The sequence below is a fragment of the Sapajus apella genome, unplaced genomic scaffold (assembly GCF_009761245.1).
Source record: "Sapajus apella isolate SASKATOON/1434 unplaced genomic scaffold, GSC_monkey_1.0 scaffold90, whole genome shotgun sequence".
Classification (NCBI taxonomy): domain Eukaryota; kingdom Metazoa; phylum Chordata; class Mammalia; order Primates; family Cebidae; genus Sapajus; species Sapajus apella.
Window position 1 is genome coordinate 4,465,492 of NW_022437030.1, and position 19,809 is coordinate 4,485,300.

Here is a 19,809-nt window from a genome sequence, read left to right on the forward strand (position 1 = left end):
TCACATTCCTGTCCAGATGTTCCCTTGCACATGGATTAAGGGCAAATCCTCTATTTTTGTCGATGCAGAAGACAAAGCAGAAAGCCTCAGAGCTTTCTCTGGACAGAATCCATCCATCAATAAGGCAGTTGGCAACTGACAGATCTCAACCTTGTGCCAGGTTTGGGGGAATGTGAGAGAAAAGGAGTGGTCCCCCCACCCAGGAATTTATAATCTAGCAGAGGCACAGGTATATCAAATGTCCCCATGGGCAGCAATTGCAAAATGGCTCCTAAAGAAGCCACGTGGTAAGAGCCTAAGGGAGAGAGAGCCTAAGGGAGAGAGAGACCACTGCACTGGGAAATGATCCAAGAAGCCTCTTGCAGAAGGTGGTCATTTGTTCCTTAAAGAGTCTCCTTAAAGGATGGGCCCAGCCCTGAGGGACATTCTCTGGAAGGTACAAAAGAAGAACAAATTATGCCCTAGGCCAGGAAGAGTTCTCAATCTTTTAGGGAGGAGGAGGTTCTCAGGAGTCCAGGTCCATCTTCAGGAAGCATCCCTGAGGGGCCATGAAGGGCCTCAAACTCAACACCTCCCAGTCAAGAACTCTTCACGTCACTCCCAAGCCTATGCTTTTTTCCCATATAACTGTCCCAGGGAGTGATCAGAAATGGGGAAGTCACCCTAGATGCCTCCATCTCCCTCATCCACTGCTCACCGCTGATGGCCACTTTGACCCCTTAATTTCTCTATTTCTTTGTGTCTCCTCTTCTGTATCTGGTATGGTTTGGTTGTGTCTTCACACAAATCCCATTTTGAATTGTAGTTCCTATGATCTCCACGTGTCCTGGGAGGGACATGGTAGGAGGTAATTGAATCATAGGAGCTGTTATCCCCATGTTATTCTTGTGATGGTGAGTTTTCACAAGATCTGATGGTTTTGTAAGGGGCTGTTCCCCCTTTGCTCTGCACTTCTTTTTCCTGCCACCATGTGAAGAAGGTGCTTTTCTTCTCCTCTGCCTTATGCCATGACTGTAAGTTTCCTGAGGCTTCTCCAGCTGTACAGAACCGGGAGTTAATTAAACCTCTTTCCTTTGTAAATTACCCAGTCTCAGGCAGTTCTTCAGAGCAGAGTGAGAACAGAATAATATAGGATCTCCATCCGCTGCAGACGCCTTTGCTCAGACTCCTGCCATTTCGTGTCTATTTGTGCTATCATGGTCCTAATTCATGTCCCCACTTCCAGCCTGGATTTTTTTTAATATATCCCTTCCAGTACAAAATTTCTAAAATGCAAATCTGCTCATAGAAGCAGCTGCTGTTTGTTTAGAACCTACTACATCCCCAATGCTGGTACTAAGTCACCTTCTCTATCTTCTTTAGTCTTTGCAGCTACCCTCTGAGATGCCTTTGTTACTTGACAGAGGAGGGCTTGGGGGCTTAGGGAGGTGTGACACACACTAGCTTACGGTGACACAGCTCTTGAGTAAGAGTTTAGTCTTGAACCTCCATGGCCGAGGCCATACTCTCAGCTATGAGTTGTATGCTTCCTGTCACTCACTGCCATACCTACAGTTCTTCCATGGATCTCCAGTGCCTTGAGGATGGAAATCCAATGTGCTTAGCCTGCCAGTCTTATTTCCTAGAGCTCCCCACTCCCTCCTTCTTTACCCAAACTCCCACCATGTCTTACCACTGTGCACCAGCTAATAACTTTTTTAGAGACAGAGTCTTGCTCTGTCACCCAGGCTGGAGTGCAGTGGCCCAGTCATAGCTCACTGTAGCTTCAAACTCCTGGGCCCAGGCAATTCTGCCACATCAGCCTTCTAAGTAGCTAGGACTACAGGTGAATGCCAGCATGCTCAGCTAGTTTTTTAATCTTTTGTAGGGATGGAGTAGTGCTGTGTTGCCCAGGCTGGTCTTGAATTCCTGGGCTCAAGCAATCATCTGGCCTCAGCCTCCCAAAGCATTGGGATTACAGGTGTGAGCCATTCACTATACTCAGCCCCCAATCTAAACTTCTTAAAGGAACCAAACACGCTTCCAAAGAAACCAAACATCCTTGAATGAAAACCTTGCTCCACCTGCCTATTGCCACCCTGTCTTCCAGACTTAATGCAAACACTACTTCCACCAGGAGGCCTTCTCCACGTAGCCCAGGTGACACGTGCTGCCTCAGTGCCACCACAGCACCCCAGGTCTCTGCCACAGAACTTATATTCTACTGCAACTGTTTTTAGACACTCACCTAAACTAGATTGCGATTTCCTGGGAGTGGGAACTACGTCACTCCTTCTCCTAGCACAGTGTCAGCATGGGGTAGGTGCTTGGCAAATCGTTGTTCAGTGAATATATGAGACAGGTCTTTAAAACACTGAGAGTAAGACTATATGCTAACAGGCTCAGCTACAGAGAGAGAGAAAGACACAGGAAGTGGTGGATGGGGTGGGGAGAGAAGGCAGAAATAGACATAGTGCAATAAGTGTTGGCAATGGACTCAATGTTTGTGTCCCCTCAAAATTCCTTTGTTGTAATCTTAGACCCCAAGGTGATGGTCTTAGGAGGTGGGGCCTTTGGGAGGTGTTAAGTCATGAGAATGGGATCCTTATGAATGGGATTAGTGCCTTTATAAATGAGACCCCACGGAGTTCCTTCACCCCTTCTACCCTGTGAGAACATAGAGAGAAGGCACCATCTATGCACCAGGAAATGGGCTGTTACCAGACACTGAATCTTCCAGCCTCTTGAACTTGAATTTTCCAGCCTCCAGAACTGTGAGAAGTAAATTTCTGTTGTTAAGCCACTCTGTCTATGGTACTTTACAGCAGCTTGAAAAGACTAAAACAGTGTTCCTACAGTATTATTAGTTTAGGCATTCAGCAGGAATCAGGCCTTGTTGGGAATTCTATATTCCAAAGGCTGCAAACAGAGAGTGAGCATGCAGTGGCTCACTCCTGAATTCCCAGTACTTTGGGAGGCCGAGGCAGGTGATCACTTAAGCCTGGGAGTTTGAGACCAGCCTGGACAACATGGTAAAACCCTGTCTCTACAGAAACATACAAAAGTTAGCTGGGCTTTGTGGCATGCGCTGTAGTCCCAGTTACTTGAGAGGCTAAGCTGGGAGGTTCACCTGAGCCTGGGGAGGTGGAGACTTCACTGAGCTGTGATTGTGCCAGTGCACCACTCCAGCCTGGGCGTAGAGTGAGACTTTGTCTGAAAAAGAATGAGAGAGAAACCTCAGGGATAAAGGAGACTGTAACTGCCATATTATAAACCCTGGCACCTTAATCAGATCTCATCACAAGGCTTGTAGCCATCACACACAGCAGTCAGTAGTGCAGGTGAGTTTTATTGTCTTCTTGTGGTGGTGAGTCTCTCGGTATGTGCAGCTGTTTAGCCTGGTAGCTATTCTAGTTCCACCATGAGCTAGCTGTGTGACCTCAGGAATGTTTCTTGGCCTCTCTACCTCAGTATCCTCATCTCCAAATAGAGATAATAAAAATATCAACCTCTTTGGTTTTCTGTGACTATAAAATCAAATAAAACATGTAAAACAAAGACTTCAAAAATACCAGCTAATATTATCATGACATACATAATAGCATTGCAAATAGTGACAAATTTAGAGAATTTTTTTGTCTAAGGGTCTCATAGAATCCCTTCTGATTAGCAGACACCTTCCTAGAAATTTCAACGGTAAGGTGGGAAATCATGGAATTATAAGTGCAAGAAGCTGTGTCTGCTGAAAAATCCATATCCCAGGAATTAAACCCAGTCATCCAATATCAAGAAGAGCCATTTGGCATTTTGTTTTCTTGCTGTGTAAGCTGAGGAATCACCCAAGACTGGCCATCTCAGGAAGAAAGTAAGCCCAACACTAAGTAACTTGGGATTAAAAGACTATCCATAGCTTGCAACAGGCACTTCCTGAGAAACGCACCCTGGTCAAATAGCAGCAATCATTAAATATATGAGGATCAGTCAATTTAATCTGTTCTTTTCATATGGATTGATTGGGTTAGCAAAGTAACGGAGCCAGGAGACAATTGACATTTCTGCATCCTTTTCAAACATGCTGAGAGGGAAGGGAAGGAGGCAGGAGACTTGCAAAGGGAACCCACCCCCACCCCTCACCTCACATGGTTTCTACCAGTGTCTTGCTTTAAGCAATCTAGAGGCTCAGAGGGCCACAATAAGTGGGAGGTTCAAAGACATAGCCAATGAAGCTAATGCACAAGTAGCTCCTCCTTGAGTCTTGTCTGTGGCCTTTTAGCCATTTCCTCTCCTTTCCTTCCTCTCCCCACCAAGACCAACTTGCACAAATCCCAAATTACAAATGGAAAGAGGCCACTGAGCCCTACAGTCAGTGGCCCTAAAGATCCCTCGCCACCTGGGTATATAGCAAAGGAAATAAGAAATCAATGTTAGCTTGAAATAGACAATGGGGTCCTGGTGGGCCAAAGAAAGGTTTCTCCACTTGGAACAAGTCCCCAGAAGATAAAGGGTGAGGCGGCTTCCTTGAGAAAGGCCTAATGGGGTGTATGGAGAGAGGTCAGAGTACTCTAAGGCAAGACTGCACCCATTCCATCAACCACCTTCCTTTACCACCATTTGGGGTAAGATACAAAACTTTACTTCTTGGGGTGCAGCTTACCTTTGGCTTCCATAGCACCCAAATTTCTCACAATTGGAGAGGGAGGCAATGGTTTTCGTGCTCTGAGCCATGTCCCCTTGACCCACCTGATTTCAGCACTGAGGTGGTAGACAATTCCACATCCAATGCCAGTGTGCTTGTGCCATCTCTCCACACCCAAGGCCACCGTCCACAATGGGCATGGGAGTGTGCACGATTATGTTATCTAGCTTCATTCTGTGGGGAGACTGGTAGTAAGGTGAATTCTGTGTTATTCTTCGAACTCATGCAGTCACCAAATCACTTTTTTTGGTTTTAACTTTCCCTCTTTGCCTTTTCTGTTCTTCCTTCTTCATTCCTGCTCCTGGGATCATCACTCAACAAAATGCCTGCACCTCAGTCCTTGTCTTAGGTTCTGCTTTGGGAACACGAAAGCCCAGGACCCCCTCCAGGGGCATGCACTTCAGAGATGACAGATACCTGGTTGGCCCTAAATCAAGCTAGGATTGTGCTGTGCCCTCGAGATATTCCACACAGCACAGGTAGACTTCACTCCCCAGAAGCCGTTATTCTGAGGCTGTGCCCTGTTTCGTTCCTGTGGTGGGGGCAGCCTGAAAGAATGATCCAGAAATTTCTGGAGACAGCTCATTGGTACAAGTACAGCTCTCGGACACAAGACATTCTCATTGCAGCCTCATGACCAGGGTGCCGGGCAGGGGACTACCCTAATTCCCTGAGCAGCAAAACCGAAAGTATTCCTGTAAAGAGTTTCTTGAAATAGATTTGATTGATTCTTTAATAAAGTTTTCAACAAATATATGCCAGCCTGGCATTTTCTCATTCTTTTACATCAATAAATCCTTGTAATATTCCATCTTTGGGGGATGTGGTAATAACATATTTTATTTAACCTCTTCTAGCCCAGTAATTTTTAAAGCATGGCATATTTTAGATGATACAGGGGAACATTACTTAAAATCCTTTAATCACACGATAAAAAAAATTACCTTTTCTATTTTCTTCCAATCATATAGAAACAAGCAGAAAGCCTCAATTTGGTGCTAATGTATCTTTAGCACCTCCCCAAAATTTGATGATCTTTCTGTTTAAAAAGGAGAGAGTAGGCCTCAGGTGAGCAACCATATCTGGCTAGAATTTTAGGATGACGTTCTTGGAGTGAATTTTCAGGTTTGCATCTTCGTATAGCAAAAGAAGGTCAACTTCCATTTATGAAAGTGATGTAAGCATTTTCTTTTGAATAATGCATTAAAGCCAAAAACATAGAGTCAGTTAAAAATATTAAGTCCCTGATCATAGTAAAATTTATGAATGCTGAATGTGAATGCCTGAAGCCTGAAAAATGTAAGCCATTCATTCCTCCACTTAGGCGAACTTTCCTCCGCTTATGTAGTCACTTCCCTTATTTGATAATCCAAATAGAAAACCTTCCACTGAAAGGAAGAAATCATCTGGAAAGGGATCCCAGAGATCTGTTGTAATCTTGACAAGGTCCTTCCCCTTCCTGGAACTCAGTTTCTCCATTTTTAAAATGGATAGTGGTAGGATGGGTAAGAAAATCTCTAATAACCCTTGAAACTCTGATGTTTTACGTTTCAAATGCGGATAACTCCCAAGTTCTGACCTTTAGCCCTGACTTCTCCTGCAATGGAAAAGTTGTTATGAACATTCTGGTAGCTGGATCTGAAGGAAAAAATCAATCATGTTGGAACAACATGCAAGCCCTTTACCATGGTCTGCGAGATCTGCCTTTATCTGGCTTCAGTTTGCAATTTCTCTATTGATTTCTATTGCCGTCTCGCACCTCACCCCTATCTGTGACCTGGCTCATTTCTCCTCATCCTTTAAGATTCATCTCGGGTATCACCTCTTCCAGGAAGCTTTCTTTGATCAACTTAACCATCGCCAGTCTGAGATAGGCACAGCTTTCTTCTGAGCTCTGCATCACCTGGCTTTGGCTTGTATCCTGTGGCATCATAGATAAGTGTCCATGTCCCCCACCAGATGGCCAGCTTCTTTGTGTGCTCAGTGTTTAGCACAGAGACTAGCATGAAGCAGGAGTTCAATAAATATAGGATCCAGCCTGGCAGCATAGGGAGATCCCATCTATACAAAAACTAAAATAAATTACCCAGGCGTGGCAGTGGCACCTGTGGCCCCACCTACACAGAACAATGGCTTGAGCTTGGGAGTTCAAGGATGCAGGAAGCCATGATTGCACTTCAGCCTAGGTGACAGAGCAAGACCTCATCTCTAAAAAAGTCAAATAAAAATATAATCAATGCATGAATGTTTTCATTTCCAATTTGTCTCATAACTCTGTAAGTCTATCACTTTGTCTACAGAACTCTTTCAGTTCACTCCATGGTCTTCCTCTTTGTATCTCGACATTTTCTCACCTTCCACCCGGTGAGGACAACGTTACTGTGTACCTGCATCTATCCTGTTCCTTCCAGGAGGCTCAAAGCTTCTGCGGAACAGAAATTGCCTCCCATTTCCTCTCTCCCTGCTTGCTGGGAAAACTGTAGGCACTCATGAGTAACTATAATTGTCCAGAGAGACACAAACTCTCCACTGACACAAACAGAACGTCCTCTAGGCCCCCTGACACTCCCCTGTTTCTATTTTGCACCTTTCTAAGTCAGGCCCATTCTACTGCTCCTAAGTCACAGTCTCTATGAGATATAGTGTGGCAGAGTACCAGATGCAATTATATATGGGGGAAAGAAATTTCTATTTTGGTCTCAAGAAAATTATGTGATTTTGCTTAAGTTCAATTTTAAAACATGGAATATGACTGAACTTAATGTTAGTACTTAAGAAAAATGTTCAGGGTAATTACAGACGAAGATGCATATATACAATTTATTTCAAATTTAGTAATACAAAAAAATTCTGGATCCTAATGTAACTATTTATAACTTGGCCAGGAGAACTCTGAGGATCCCAGTTATTTCACCAGAATAGGTTATTCTTCATGTATCTTATTTAAGCAATAATGCATGATAGAGCATGAATTACGTCATATTAATTCTCACCCAGTGTGCTATTAGGCTAACGTTGATGGCCGAGAGCTGTCAGTGCAACTAGGCATGAATTAATATCTAATAATTCCCCTGCTGAAATGTCTTATTGAGATTATAGCATTTTATTAGCAAAGGTTATTCCTTTAAAAATGTTTTTGTATGCTAATCGGGAAAAGGGGGCTCGGGATGGGAAAAGCTCTTGGCTTTCTCCAGCAGCCTTTCCAAAACTTCTCTTTGATGTCCCCAACATCTCACCCTTGTTGACACACAAATATCTTCTTTTGGAAGTTTTCTTAGACAATTGACACAGGGGAGACCCTCAGCAGTTGGGAATCTGGATGTAATAGGTTGCTTTGACCAGAGATTTCATTTTATGAAATTCAAGTGAGGCTTGCAAATGGGAATCAGGCCTAGGGAGGTGCTCAGGGGAGAAGGCAAGATACTGAAGATTCTTCCAGCACCGGGGGGAGGCCGCTGGTGAGTATGGTGAAGATCATGCAAGGTTGGAATCTGAGACAGAGGGTTTGAATCCTGGCTGTAACACTAACTAGCTGCAACCCTTGGGCAAAGTTCTTTAACCTTCCCTGGCTCACAGCTTCCTTCTAATATAGTGGGCATTTTCTTCACCTCCTGGGGCAGTTGCAATACAGAAGCGTCCACTGCCTGCAGCCCCTCTCCTCACCTACCTGTTCCTATACTGAAGCCAAAGTGATCTGTGTTACGCACGCACCATTTGAAACTCAGCATGTGCTGCCATCTCCTACAATATCTCTTGTCTCCCTCTCAACCCTCAGAGCCCAGGCTGGAGTGTGGTCCTCGGAGTCACAGTGATGAAGGTCATGTGCATGTTGAAGGGCCACGGCCTGGTGCAAGTCACCATCCACTTTGAGCAGAAGGAAAATGGACCGTTTATGGTGTCAGAATGCATTACAGGATTGACAGAACGCCAGCACAGATTCCATGTTCATCAGTTTGGAGAGATAATACGCCAGGCTGTACCAGGGCAGGCCTTACTTTAATCCTTTAACCAAAAACCACAGTGGGCCAAGGATCAAGAGAGGCATGTTGGAGACCTGGGTAATGTGACTGCTGGCAAAGATGGGGCAACCAATGTGTCTGCTGAAGAGTCTCTGGTCTCACTCTCAGGACATCATTCCATCACTAGCCTCACAGGGGGTCCATGACAAACCAGATGACTTGGGCAAAGGTGAAATGAAGAAACTACAAACCCAGGAAATGCTAGAAGTTGTTTGGCTTGTGGTGTAATTGAAATTGCCCAGTAAACATTCCCTTAAATGTGGTCTGAGTTCCATGAACTCACCTATTATCCTGTTAGCTGTAGAGATGAAATTCAATAAACATTAAACATTGTAGTCTTAAGTAAAATAAAATAAAATAAACTCAGCATGGCTTCTCTCCTGCCCCTGGAGTATAGACTAACAGTCTTATGCTGGTTTCTTTTTTTAAATCTTTAAAAAATAATTTTAATTAGTTAACTTAGAGACAAGGTCTCACTCTGTTGCCCAGGCTGGAGTGCAGTGGCACAATCACGGCTCACTGCAGCTTCAACTTCCCAGACTCAAGAGACCCTCTCTCTTCAGCCTCTTGAGTAGCTGGGACCACAGGCGCACACCACCACGCCCAGCTAATTTTTGTATTTTGTGTAGAGATGGGGCTTGGGCATATTTCTCAGGCTGGTCTTGAACTCCTGAGCTCAAGCAATCTTCTCGCCTTGGCCTCCTAAAGTGCTGAGATTACAGGCATGAGCCACCACACCTGGCCCTTATGCTGGCCATGCCCTATTGAGATGGGGGCCACTGCTATCTGGATTCTGGTTGCTTGGGCTTCTTTCTGCTCTTCCACTAGACTAGGATTCCTCTGCCCACGGACTGTCACAACTTCCTAGCCCCTCCTCCACACTTCCTTTGTGTAGCCTACCACCGGTTAACTCTTTCGCACAGTTCAGATCTCTGCTAAACCTGGGAAGGCTTCTCTAAATCTATGCAGTAGGCATTCTGGATCTTCTCCTTCTAGGAGCATGGAAGATTGCCCATTCCCACCCTCCTTGAAGTTGGGTGTGGCCATGTGACTTCAACTGGGATGAAATGTGGACAGAAGTGATGTGTGTTGCCTCTAAGAAGAAACATGCTTTTATTTCCCCTGTGACTGTGGAAACGGGGTTGAGATGAAGCCCCTCTCAGTCTGTTTCTGAGTGAACTTAAGAAGCAGAATGTCCCTTCTGACCTAACTGAGAGAGAAACAAATAGTTCCTGTTAACCCCATGAGGATTAAGGACTATTTGTTACACAGTAAACCATAACCTAACCTGCCTGATACACCCACCCTGCCCTAATGGATCCATCCTCTCCTCATGCTTGGGCAAGTCCTTATGTAACACCTTGAACTCTCTCTCCACATTACTTATCATGACTATACATAGTTTTGTGTAATTATTTTCTTAGTGTCTTTCAGCCCCACGAGCGTTTCACAGTTCAACAGATTCAAATCTCTGATTAGTAGGTCAAAGATGACTCCTCCCCTCTGAGCAATACACCCTGTCTCAAATTTTCTGTGTGACTTTGAGCAAGAGTCTTCTCCTCTCTAGGCCTGGGCTTCCTCATTTGTTAAATGAAGGTAATCTTTTCTGGTATCTTCCATATGTGGGCTTGGGACATAATAAAGTATTTATTTCTGTATTAATAAAATGCACAAATACATCCTGCTGAGCAGGCAACTGGAAAATAAGACCACTTCCAGTCACACTGGGGTGAAGATTCAGTCCCCGAATCCTGAAAGCTGCCTAATCCATCCGGCATGGCGATTCCCACTTAGAAACCTCCATGTGGTGCCTTTTGGCAACGTCCATCCTAGGACAGCCCCCAGTGAGAACAAGAATAAAAACACATTTTCTTCGAGAGGCTGGTGAGCATCCTTTCTGATTTGAAATGTATGGGGGTTGCTTTGTACAACACAAAAATGAGACTGGGAAATATAATAATTTTGTACTCATAGGCCACTGGCAAGAGAAAGGCTTATCTGGTTTTTTGGAGCTCAAGAAACCTTCTCACTCCCTCCCTTCAACACAGAAGAGAGTCTATGAGAATGGAACCAAGGAAGTTGCTCATGTATTACAAAATCAATGCCTATCAGTGCCGAGCTGCTTGCCTGCCCCACCTGTGAACAAATGTGCCAGAGCAGACACTGCCCACATCCACATCAGCACTGCTTTGGTCTCTGCACAGTTTTTACAGCCATAATTAGGTTTAGAAGGGATCTAGGAGAGTCCTTCACAATGGCATAACCAAGCTGAAAGGCCAAGGGGAAATCATATCCTGAGCCCTATTAGTGGGACACCCTGTCTCTCAAACGGAAGCATGGCCTCAGGGGAGGAGTGTCCAACGAGACAATGAGATCTCCAATAAATCCTTGAGAGCCTAGCATTTGGAGACTCTCCGCTGTAACTCTGGATTCTCAACTGACTTCCAGTTTGCCTTTGAAGCTGCTAGTGTCCACGCCTACTCCTAAATACAGAAAGAATCCACATTTTCTTTCTGGAAGTCAAGGGGAGACAGAAATCTGAGCTTCGCCCTCCTTCCTTTCTGACCCCTTGTGGGAAGCTGACTTCTAGTCTGTGACAAGGCTGAGGGCTGCAAGGGATGCTTCCAAATGTCCTTTTAATCCAGTGGGCCCAGGTCTCTACCTGTCAGGGAGGATTTGCTTCAGTTTCAATCTTTGTCCAAAGTCCCCATTTCTGTCTCTGCCAGGAGATAGCCTCAGAGATCAGCCCAAGTTAACAAACAAGCTGCAGGCATCATTTGCAAAAGAAACCAGGGGGACAAGAATCGCTGCATGGCAAAGATGGTCACTTCTTGATGACCTCATCTATCCTCTGTACAAGACATGTATGCTATCTCCTTAGAAAGAAAACCACCTGTTAGCTAGAACAGTGCCCTCCCCATGTGTACCTGCTCAGAGGCTGAGTTCTGAGAACCATGTGATTAAGAAGAGACTAAAGAGCAAGAGCCCATTGTAGAGAGAGGGTTACTGAGCCAAGTGGAGCAACTAACTGTGATGAAAGGGACTCAAGGTCCCTCAGTTTTCTCTGTGGGTTATCCACTAAACCAGACCACAAGCATCAGAATATCTTTGTGCTGGTTAAAATGCATATTCCCAGGCCCTGTGCCAAGATCCACCACATTAGAAGCTGTGGAGCTGGGGCTCTGGAATCTGCAGTTGTAGTAGTTTAGAAATCAGGAGCCTGGATTCATGCTTTCTCGGATACCTTCAGCCAACGTGATACTGACGAGCCATGAAATCCAAGAATCTCTGCAGTAAAACTTAATTCCTCCCATCTCTCTTTAAAGTTACTTTGAAAGGAGGCAGATTTGAAAGTCAACAAAGACAGCACGTTAGCAAGGGCTAAACTGGCCCAATGGACAAATACAAGTTTCTAAAAGTCCCTTTGTTCTACATAGTATTTTTCTGGTGGTTCTGGTTGCTGTTATTAAAAATCCCTTCTCCACCCACTTGTGCATAACCCAGTGTATTTCTGAAGACTTCCAAAGGAGTCTGAACCAGCTATCATCAACTTTGGACCAGCCTTAGGGGAAGGTATTGTGGAGGCAATGTCTAGTCTCTAGGCCCGGGACTGTACCCTCTCTCCAGGCCATGAATTTCAATTTCTTCCTCCTCTTCCTCGACGTGAAGTTCTTCCCTGCCCTCGCCTCCTCAGAGGTACACCTCCCCTCTCAGTAAGCAGCTGCACCCTTCTTGGCAGCTGCTGCAGATTAGTAAATTACAAGTTTGAGATTAAAAAAGAAATGACTAAAGAATAAAACCTTTAGTCTGGCAATTTGAAGTCAGACTGCCACAATGAACACCTGTTGAGAAAGACCATTATTAGAAGCTGGAGACTCTGGGTGAAAAGATCACTGTGAATTAATTTTGATTGCCTCACGAAACTCTGCATAACAAACGATCTCCAAAGGGGGTGTCAAGGGACTTGCATTTGAAGGGGAGGGGGAGATTTTGTTTCTAGCAAGGTAATATAAGCTCTGCCATGACATTAAAATCCACCATTGGTTGCACTTGTCTGTATCCCTCTGTTGAAACAGACTGTGCATGCTAAGGTTACCATGTATTATGCTTCTGGGGAAAAAAGAGAAACAATTGATATCAAAATCTTTTAAAAAGGTTAGTTGAGAAAGCATGAGGTCAGAGACTCATGACTCCCAAATTGTTAAATCATTTATTTACGTCTGTGTCTACGTAAATGGAGATTTGGGTGCTCTTGGTGATTTAAGCAGCCCTTGTTTTATTTTTTTAATCATATATATATATACACACACACCCACACACATTTATAATTTTTTGTTGTAAGGGAAGAATAGAGTGAAAGGCGTGTTAAGAAATGGATTCACTTGCAATTAGATGACCTTTGTACTTGGTAATGTCATCAGAAATGAGAAAAAGGCGTGAGAGATCACGAGGTACCGTGAAATAGTGGCGCTGGGTGGGTGGTGGGGGGGTGGATACACTGAATATTAAGTAGTTTCATTCTTTCCTGAAAAGAAAGAGACTCCAACTAAAATATGCCAGCGTCCTACCTGTCTGTCAGCCCCTGATTAAATCTAAAAGCAGGCATCCCATCTGTTTGCCCAAATGAAAAGTGTAATATTCTACTAACTACTTTCTATTATTGCTCAACTTCAGAGTTTCCTGCAAAATGATCCTCGGTTCATCTGAAGTTTATCTGGCTCACAAAAAGAAGCTCCAGAAAGCTTTGTGCTTTTAAGCTAATAAGCAGTATACCCAGCTGACTCTGTGGCTGAATTTTCAACACTTGGCCATTAATATCACATGAATTTTCATAGCTGTGGATTTCCATTTGTCATGAGACAGAAAACCTGGAAGCACTCGGAAGGCCATGAGTAACTATGAATATAAGCAAAATCTTAATCCTCTGCCCCCAGTTAGGCTCTTCCTAATTGTGAGAGTGTGGAAGTTACACATTTGTGTTGGGTTATGTAACAATATTTCCTTGACCAAGCATATCATTTTATTACATGAACCCTAATTTGTGCTTTCAAATGTGTCGGGAATTAGCCCCAACATTTGAGCAGAACACGTGTATGAGCCTCCACCCCCAAACCTCCAAGGGGCATCAACTCTCACAAAGTTCGAAGATGCTTCTGGTGCTTGCTTTCGTTTTTAGGTCATCAAAAAGATTTGGGAGACCTTGCTGTGAGCGAAGCCTACTTGGGTCGCCTACAAATGCTCTCTCCCACCGAGCAAACGCTACTAAAGACAATTCCAATTTCTGCACGATTTGGAAAGTCTTTTGGGGGTTCCTTGGAGATATTAGATAATTGAATATAGCTTTCTCCCACTGGGAAAAAAACCTGACATCCAACGACAGTCCCCAAACTCCCAACGTCCCTTAGCACACCAGTTAATTTTATGACAAAATTAATCTGCAGCGTGACTTGTGGAGTCCCAGAGGGAGGTCATGGAGGCCAGTAAATATGTAAACGTGGGTTTTTCGGTTTCCGTTTCGCATGAATACAAAATAAACTGCGGCCCTGCGCACGCTGGAAAGTTCTTCCTTAAAGTTAATAAAATCTGTCAACTTCCATAAAGGCCTAGAGAAAGGGGGTGCACAGGTGCAGGTGCTCGGGCTGAGGCTCGAGAAGTCGAGGCAGCTAATAAAAAGCCCTAGGCACCGCGCGCCTCCTTCCCCATCAATTCCCATCAAGCGTTATTAGAGTCATCTGCTGCCTCCGAGGTGCGTCCCCCGCGCTCGCCCCGCAGAAGCGACAATGACATTTGGCCGCGCTGCAGGTGCGGCTGTGTGTGGCCGCGCGGCCGGAGTGGGGCCGCCTTTGTGGCGCTCGGGTCCTTTGATCTGGGCCACAAAGGGCTGCGAAGCTGCAGCCCCCGGCTTTCTGCTGACGACTCCGCCCCGGCCGGGGAAGGGGCAGGATGGGGGTGGGGGCGAAGAGGGAGGAGAGCCGGGAGAGTAAAGGGGGCCTCAGGAGGGGGCGATCCATAATATTTATTTCAACAATAGCTTCAAATCTTTTTAAACATCATAAGAACATGGCTCATTAAGCCCACAACAGCCTTGAAATTGTGTTATAAAACCGCAAAACAGAAATCAATACATTTGCTAGAAAGGAAGTAATGAAATATATTGAGTTGCCTGAGAAGTGGTTTGTATGAATCATAATATTATTATGTGCGCATCAATTCCATTTCCAATACTTAAAGTTAACCAGCTAGCGAAGAGCGCCCTGAACCCTCGTTAAACAAGCTCTCCCCGATTATTTGCTAGGCTGGCGCATCCTATAAATATCCTGGGGCGGGGGCACGATCAATGAGGCCCACCCTAGAGCTTCAGCTGCTGCAGCCCTATTGCTTCCCGGCCTGATCAATACAGGCTCACAATGGCCAGAAGAAAGCCAGGGGCAGGCCTGGAGATCCAGGCTGGAGCCTCCCGCCCAGAGCAACAGCATGGCCAGTTTCTATAAAGGGGCCTTTGGCCAGCTGCTCCTCCCCTCCCAACCAGAGACTGCGGCTTCCCTCCCAGCCCTCTAGTGAGGAGGTCCCGGTTCCTACTGCTTCCTCTACTCTGGGGTGTGTGAATATGAGCCACCAGGCACCTGCACTCAGCACCCTAGCAACCACTCCATGCAATGGGCGAGCTGCAATTTGTTTTCTCATTACTTTGTTTGTGAATAATGTATTCTTTCCACTGCACTGTTAGTGAATTAAAAGTGGATGTATGTTTCTCATTCTCCTTCTTGATATATTTTGAGTGGGACCTGATTCTATAATGTACAGGAAGCTGGAAATCAGGGAGATATTCTGGTTTTGGGGGGGTCTGTAGCTTATGCAACTTGGGGGATAGGTTCTCTTCAAGAAAAATGATCATACTTTCGCAAATATCATAAAATATAATAAACACATTGCTGAGATACTTCCCAGGTTTTAGAAGATGACTGGTGGGTAGGGATCCCAAAGCTGGAGCTTCATAGCTTCTGTGGAAGCCTAAACCAGAGAAAGGCCAGGCTCCCTGAAATTATCCGTACATTTCTGTGCTGCTTCCGCCTTCTGGAATGTATGTCCCCTAAAGGGTGCAACTTTGTCTGGCTTTCTTTCCTCTGTGTCCCGAGAACTAGTGACCATCATATTATTGGTGTAGGGTGAGTAGGTGGATCTGGTAGTGATTTGCTCTGAAGGGTCAGCCTGGAAGCCACAGGCTCATGTCTCAGCCACAGCAATTTCTTTGACGACTTGAGATGGGCAGCCCCTTTGTATACCCTCTGGCTCCACCTGTGGCCTTTGCGCCCATGCATTCAGACTGACTTAAAACAAGAGCTGATTGACTTCTGGATCATTCTCAGGTGGTCAGCGGAAGACAGACAGCCACATGTAAGTGCAGATGCACAGACCCAGCCAAGCACTTTCATGTGAACACGGGCACACACACCATGCCAGGTCAAGGAAGGTGTGACTCTCCAGGTAATCCAAGTGCTGGCAAGGCTCTTTCTGGTTTTGGGTTGCCATGACCTGGAAGACAGGGAGGAGGTAGAAGTGGTGCAACTGGTGTTTAGCAGATAGAGGCCAAGGAGGCTGCTAAATATCTTACAAGGCACAAAGAATGTCCAACCCCAAATGCCAATGGTGCTGAGACTGAGGGATCCTGGGCTGAGGCAGTACCAGCTTTTCTTGCCAGAATTTACAGTGTTGCTGTCACTGCTTCAATCACAGTGCCTTTGACATTTTCTCTAGAAGGGCATTAGAGAATGCAGAAACTCCCTGTTCCTTTCCTGCTATAATATGACTGGGGAACAGAGCTTTTATTCCAGCCTTCCACCTGCTTGCCACGCACAGCCATTGTCCGCAGTGTGCTGTCGCTGCTCCTGCTGCTGCTATAGCTACAGGCCCTTGCTCTGGTGCCAGTGGACCACAATCTGTCCCCAAGACCCTGGGTGAAGAGTGCTGATCCAACACAACCACCAGTCACCTGCTCGCTGAGGGTTGGCTGTCACGCTCCTACCTGGCCCCCGCTACCTGGTATCTGACTTGATTCATTTCAGAACCATTGCAAAATCATGGCAGATTCTGCAGTACAAATACAGGAATCAGTTCAGTAAATGTGTCTGTATTTCAGGATCTAAAGGCTGGATGACAATAATTTTTCCAGCACTAGACTTTTTCCCCTGATGTTGTTCTTATTTTCCAGCCCCTTTCTCCCCTTTCCCTTCCCCCACTGCTTGTTGTTTCGTGCTTATCCCAGAATTGATCATTTCTACCCTCTTAGCTGTCTGCAGAGACACTTTGCAACAACCCAAGTTTCTGCTGTCACTGGCCAGGAGAGATCAGTGGTCACCTGAAACAGCACAAATGTGATTTTCTTTGTTTGGAGAGGGGAGTGCCATTCCTGCGACATAATCCCAATTATGCACAATTAGCTGACTCAGGCCAGTGCTGGCCACTTATTGACCAGGCAGATGGTCACCCAGGCTATTATTTTGTCATTGCAGAACCTGGAAACCAGTTTAATTTGAAAACAGAAAACTGAGAAAAAGCCCCATATTTCCATACCTACAAATAATCCCCTGATCATATTAAGAGCCAAACTAGAAAGTAATCTGTTCTGTGGTTTTTTTAGGGTTTTATTTTAGAACATGATCGTTAAAATTGTTTTCAGTTCCAGCAGGAACCTGAGGAATGAGACTGAAAGAAAAACTCTGTGGGATAAAATTCTCCATATTGTAGAGCTCAGAATCGCCTAAAAAAATTAGCCCTGATGATTTAATTTTAAAACTTTGGAGAAGAACAAAGCTTAGGAAAACAAAAATAAATTGGCCAGTTCTGAACATATTAAACTCACTCAGACAAAATAACTCAATCCTCCTTTGAGTCAGGGTTTGTCATAATTTGGTCACAGTTTATAGAGCCAATTTTGAGTAAGAAAGTCAAAATGATGCCTTTCGCTGTAAATTTTTGGGGTTTTGTTTATAATTACAGAGACTCTCTCATAAAAAAGTGCTTTTTTAAAAAAAAGCCAAGCACACAAAACATTAGGAATTTCTCCAAAGTTTTAAGTAATTTATGCTTGTTTACTGTTTAGGATCTACAGGGTACCCATGAGTCTGGAAACAGACAAATATTTAATAATGTGGTCGAAGACATCTTCAGTCATAAAAACAACTCATAATATCTATTTTTCTAGAACTTATGGACATCTCTTATTATCACTGTCATGCAGACAGTACAAATGAAAATCTAATGAACATTTTTCATGCCTTATGCAAATATGTAGGCAAGTTGAGAGTAAATGTAATCTTCTTTTACCTGATAATGTATGTATTACATTTGTGAAAATTTTATGGAGGGCAGATCAAAATTGGGACTATTGAAGATGACTATGTAAAGTGAAGAATCTTTATGAGAAGCAAATTTGCCAGTTCTTTAAATAGAGGGTTTTTTGTTTTGTTTTATTTTTTTTCTTTTTAGAGACAGGATCTCACTACATCATCCAGGCTGGAATGCAGTGGCTGTATTATAGCTCACTGCAGCCTCAAACACCTAAACTCAAGGGATCCTCCTGCCTCAGCCTCCCATGTAGCTGGGACTGCACGTGGGCAACACCACACCTCTCTAACTTTTTTGTTGTTGTTTGTTTGTTTGTTTGTTTTTGGAAGTCACAGGTCTCACTATGTTTCCCAGGCTGGTCTCTAACTTGTGACTTTAAGTGATCCTTTTTCCTATGCCTCTCAAAGTGCTGGGATTTCAGGTGTGGGCCACCACACCCAATCTGAAGTAGAGATTTTCGTAGATTAGATTTGCTTAAAGCAAGACACAAAATGATGATAGTAATGATGATGATGAACATGAGGATGGTAGTTTATGCTCATTGAAATTTCTTATGTGGAAGACATTCTGCTGTGCACTTTACATGGTTTATTTCAATATAATCTTCTTCTGTCTTTCCTGCCTGGATGGGGATACATCTTTCAGCATATAAACCCAATACAGCAAAGATCTTTGACTTGATTTCTAGGCATGGGTTCTATTATGAATGAGGCATGCTAGAACAGGAAGATCAGAGAAAACTCGAAATCTGCAACCCTGCATTCTGCTGCCAACTCTTTCAAATAACAGGCTGTGTGACCTTGGCCAGGTCACTTACCCCTTCTAGTCCTCTGTGTCCCTTAGTGTGATGCAAAATTGTTCTAGGGCTAAAAATCCTAGAATCATATTACTCTCAACTCCATTTATAAGAAAGCCCCCTTCGTTTTAATAAAGAATCCAACTAACAGACACCATTGTTTATGGGTAGGTAAAGTGTTAACCACAACCTGGACTTTCTGGTCTACTGGGAGGCCCAACACACCAGTGGAACTATTTGAAAGAAATCTTAGGAGCCAATTCGAATGCTCTTACTTAGAATTCCAAAGTCAGTTCGCACAAGGGCTTGATGACTTACGTGACAGCTATTTGTAAGCTTGTCTTACGCCCCACTTAGAGTTCTAATTCTTGAGGGCAATGTTGATATCATATTCACATGGTATCACCATGGTATTTGGCAGGCAGATAGATGCTGCCTAAGTAATTGTTGGATCAAAGATGAATTGTTGAATCAAGATTTTGACTTGGAGACTTCTACTTGAGTTGGAGTTACTATTTTGAGAAATTCTGAAGCTGGAAGCACATTTGTCCACATTTTGAAGTTTATTCCCTTCAGCCACCTGTTCTTAATACCTATTCCACACAAGTCAAATGTAGTCCAAACAGTTTGAATCAGATTCAACTAACTATGAGCAAACTCCATTTGCCTAAGTTTACAGTCCTATCCATTTGGGGTTTCCTCAGTTGTATGTGGGTGTGTGTTTTGGGAGAGTAAGTTCTTGTGCTGCCACTTGCATGCTTTGGTACATTTTTATGTCTGTGTACGTGTATTTCGTGCCAGTGAGAAATGTGCTTGCCTTTCTATGGCCTTGCATATCCTAAGCATTGGCTATATCATTTTCAGCATTTGAATAAATGTTTTAATGGAAAATTACAAAGAAAATGAGTATTTGGAAGCCAAAGGTTGCTAAGAGCAAAAAAAAAAAAAAAAAAAAAAAAAAAAAAAAAAAAAAA

The 19,809-nt window shown here is 44.1% G+C and overlaps 1 pseudogene; it reads left to right on the top strand.

Moving 5' to 3' along the window:
* Positions 1 to 8,486: 8,486 nt before the first annotated feature.
* Positions 8,487 to 8,939, top strand: LOC116534871 (annotated as a pseudogene).
* Positions 8,940 to 19,809: the final 10,870 nt, after the last annotated feature.